At 42.5% G+C, this 4,262-nt stretch overlaps 1 protein-coding gene across 1 annotated transcript in view; it reads right to left on the bottom strand.

The window, feature by feature from the left end:
* Gfod2 (glucose-fructose oxidoreductase domain containing 2) overlaps window positions 1-3,865 on the bottom strand; it is a 48,793-nt gene extending 44,928 nt beyond the window's left edge. The window contains exon 1 of the mRNA XM_015496194.2: window positions 3,654-3,865. The gene's annotated coding sequence lies outside the window, so the exon portion shown is untranslated. The remainder of the gene's footprint in view (window positions 1-3,653) is intronic.
* Between the last annotated feature and the right edge of the window lie 397 nt (window positions 3,866-4,262).

Genomic DNA, 4,262 nt, shown 5'->3' with positions numbered 1-4,262 from the left:
ATACAAGAGGAAGTGAGGGGAAAGGGAAAAATAATACAAGGGGGACAAATGAATGTCAGTAGAGGGGGCAGAGAGAGAAGAGGCGAGGGGAGGGGAGGGGAGGGGGGATAGTAGAGGATAGGAAAGGCAGCAGAACACAACAGACACTAGTATGGCAATATGTAAATCAATGGATGTGTAACTGATGTGATTCTGCAATCTGTATTTGGGGTAAAAATGGGAGCTCATAACCCACTTGAATCAAAGTGTGAAATATGATATATCAAGAATTATGTAATGTTTTGAACAGCCAACAATAAAAAATTTAAAAAAAAAAAAACAAAAAAAAAGGAAGTATTTGTGCTTACTTTCAAAGCAGATTTCAATTCCACTGAAGGCAACTGCTCCCTTCCATCTTACCTTGACTTTGGCCTCTTGTCTGACTTCTACCTGGGTCAATATTAAAGCAAGGGGGTTTCTAATACAGAATACAATGATTTTCATGAAGACTTCCTGACAAAATTTGGTTAACAGTTCTGATTTCCCCCATGTACACACTTAATGCCATTGTCTCTTGAGATATATAAAATAACATCCACAGATCCAAGAGAAGTCAAATAAAATTCAGAGTCACTATGTCCAGTTATAGCCTGGAATTCATTTATGAACCTAAGACAAAGCTTTCTTTCTTTCTTAAGTTATTATTTTTTAGTTTTAGGTGGACACAATATTTTTATTTTATATTTATGTGGTGCTGAGGACTGAACCCAGTGCCCTGAACATGCTAGGTGAGCACTCTACCGCTGAGCCACAACCCCAGCCCCATAAAGCTTTCTTTCTTAAACTGACTTGACCTATTAATATATATTTTTTTATTGTTGTAGCTGTACATAGAGCTGCCTTTATTTTATTTATTTTTATGTGGTGCTAAGGATAGAACCCAGTGCCTCACACATCAGGCAAGTGCTCCACCACTGAGCTATAGCCCTAGCCCTAATATTCCATTAAAAAAAAAAATATTTATTTTTTAGTTGTAGTTGGACACAATACCTTTATTTTATTTATTTATTTTTATGTGGTGCTGAGGATCGAACCCAGGGCCTCGCAAGTGCTAGGTGAGTGCTCTCCCGCTGAGCCACAACTCCAGCCCTAATATTCCATTTTTAATGTATCTTCATATCACTGGTGTGTTGGGGGGGAACGTTTCTAGAGACTCAACATATATTGAAAATTAATATTAACAAAGAAGCAACAAATTGACTTTAATGACTAGAACTAGGGACCACCTTTTAAAAATCACACATTCCTTATGCAGGCCTGTAATCCCAGCAACTTGATACAGGCTAAGAAAGGGGGATCATGAGTTTGAGGCCAGCGTGGACAACTTAGCAAGGCCTTATCTCAAAATAAAAAGCACCGGAGATATAGTTCAGTGGTAACTCTGAATTCAATCCCCAGTACCACCAAATAAATAAATAAATAAAAATAAAAAATCAACTACTTCTTTCCTCCATATTGCAAATTTTTAAGTGTTTTGTTGGGGAGGGGGTGTGCTCTTTTTTCATTACTGTCCTACTACTGAGTTCCAAAATTACTAAAATTACCATAGAAATCATATATCTGAATTTTCCCTTCAAATAAAAAGAACAGATTAGACCCAGACCAATAACCGAATAGAAAAAGTGGGATAACCAGGTGGTAAGAGAACTCTCCTTAAAATCTTCATCTATAAAATGCCGGACTGAGTGTTGCACACCTATAATCCGAAGAACTGAGGAGGCTGAGGCAGGAGGATAGAAAATTCAATACCAGCCTCAGCAATTTAGCAAGATGCTGTTTCAAAATAAAAAATGAAAAGGGCTGGGTATACAGCTCAGCGGTAAAACAGCTAGGGTTCAATCCTCAGAACTAACAACAATGGAAAAAAAATTTTTTTCTTTTTTTCTTTTTTTTTTTTTAAATTTTTTATTGTTGGCTGTTCAAAACATTACATAGTTCTTGATATATCATATTTCACACTTTGATTCAAGTGGGTTATGAGCTCCCATTTTTACCCCATATGCAGATTGCAGAATCACATCAGTTACACATCCATTGATTTACATATTGCCATACTAGTGTCTGTTGTGTTCTGCTGCCAAAAATTTTTTTTCTTTCTATGAAATGGGGATTCTACAAAAATAATTGCCTGCTAAAAATTTCACCTCTTGGTACATGCAGATTATCTAAATTCCCAGCCCCAAAGCAGTTTTATATATATATATATATATATATATATATTTTTTTTTTTTTTTAATTTCTGTAAAATGGATGATCTAAAAACTCTTTTGTTCTCTGTTGTGGCTTTTGAGAAGGAAATGAGTTTCCTTATCAAGAATGAATCTAGGGGACTGGGGTTGTGGCTCAGCTGTAGAGAGGTCGCCCAGCACTTGTGGGGCCCTGGGTTCGATCCTCAGCACCACATATAAATAGATAAAATAAAGGTATTGTGACTACAATTAAAATATATAAATAAATATTTTTTTAAAAAAAAGAGAGAGAGAGAATGAATCTAGGGCTGGGAATATAGCTCAGTTGGGTGCTTGCCTTACATGCACCAGGCCCTTGCCTTGCATTCCCCAGACACCCCCCCACACACACACACACACAAAGATTCTAGTTTCTTCAATTGAAAGACAACCATCTTCTCCATAATACTCCATATCACATTTTAAGTGAAACACGGTTCCCCCTTCAACTCCCTTCAATTGAAGGACCATAAATAAAGGGTCTTCCTTCCTTTGTGTCCCATAGATTACTAGGGTAGTGCCTGACCTTGGTTCTAGTTTCTTTCTGTGTCTTGCCTTTAGCATGACATCGTGGGAACAATGAATATAAACAGAATAGTTCATAAACTTTCTTGGTGTCTATCCAATGCAGTTTTTAAACTTCTCCATTCCTGTTCTGTACTTCATATTCTGCTGCAGTCTGGAAGGTAAACTCTTCACACTCCCATTTACAAACACTTATCTCCCGGCCTCTTCTTCTTCCCTCACCATTCAAGTCTGATAAGGCCTCGATAGGAAAGCCTTACCTCACCTTTTGTCTCCCCCAAGTCCATCTGCTTTCTTCCTGAGCTTTAAAGGTAGGCCAGGGCCATCGAGACACAGCCAGATGGCAGAGCCAACTTGATCTTCTGGGTTGTCCTTCTTTCACCCTAACACCGGTTTCTTAAATAAATATTTCCCCCCAGAAGTTCCATCTCATTCTGAAAAAGGACGGTCCAGACATCCCAAGAACCCTTTGTCTGAGGCTTCCACACCTTACACATCCTCATCCACAAAGCGTCCGTCCTCCTACAGGTAGGGCGTCTGTCCGCACTAGGCGAGGGAGCCTAGGTTTCCAAATCTGTAAAGCGACGGGTTATGTTCGAGGTCCTCGAGGATTCAAAATTCTCCCACTCTAAAACCAAGCGCGCAGGTCCTATTTCTGAGGTGGGATGAGGGAACCACCGGCCGACCCCCGTACTTGGCGCGCATCATGGCAATTAGCACAGGCCCTATGCAAAGCCTAGCTCCGCAAATCCACGCCTCGGACCTCCGGCGCTGGACAGCTGAGGAGGCCCGGCCGGCGCCCGCTCGCAGCCGCGCCATGCCCTCTTTCACTCTCACCCGCCGCCGCGGGCCGGCTCTTACCTGGTACGCTGGCATCGCCCGCCCGGCACCTCAGGTATACTGTAGGTCTGGACGGGTCTCGAAAACCACTCGTCCGCCTTGAGGGAGGATGTCTAGGATGCTCCGGCTCCAGAATCCTCCGAGGTACCGGGAACACGCCGCCTGGTTTCTAAGGAACAGGGGGTTCTGGAAGGGAGGGGCTGGACGACGGGAGGACAACGCATGCTCTATGACGGGGGTGGAACTGGGCGGGGAGGGGCCGAGACTGAGAGCCGCGCATGCTCATCCATTGAGGGGCGGAGCTTAAGAAGTTCGGCTCGAAGCCCGGAGTGGTTCATTTCCGGCGGGAGAGACCCCAATTAGAGTGGTCTTCCAGCCTCATCCTCCCTCTGGTTAATCGACCAGCGTCAAGAACTAGGAGGTCCTGGGAATTGTGATTGACCTTGGCTTTCCTGGAATGAAAGAAGGTCTTATGTTGGACAACGACCTATCTTTACAAAAGGCCAGGTCTCTCGTTGGACTTCCTGTTTTCTCAGGTGTATTTTCTGGGCCCCTCTTCCTTTGGATGTTCTTTGGTTCTTTAAATGTCAGTACTCTCTAGACTGTGGTCTCAGTCCCCTTGACTTCTTT

The sequence above is a fragment of the Marmota marmota genome, unplaced genomic scaffold (assembly GCF_001458135.2).
Source record: "Marmota marmota marmota unplaced genomic scaffold, marMar, whole genome shotgun sequence".
NCBI classification, from domain to species: domain Eukaryota; kingdom Metazoa; phylum Chordata; class Mammalia; order Rodentia; family Sciuridae; genus Marmota; species Marmota marmota.
This window is presented reverse-complemented; position numbering and strand designations above follow the sequence as displayed.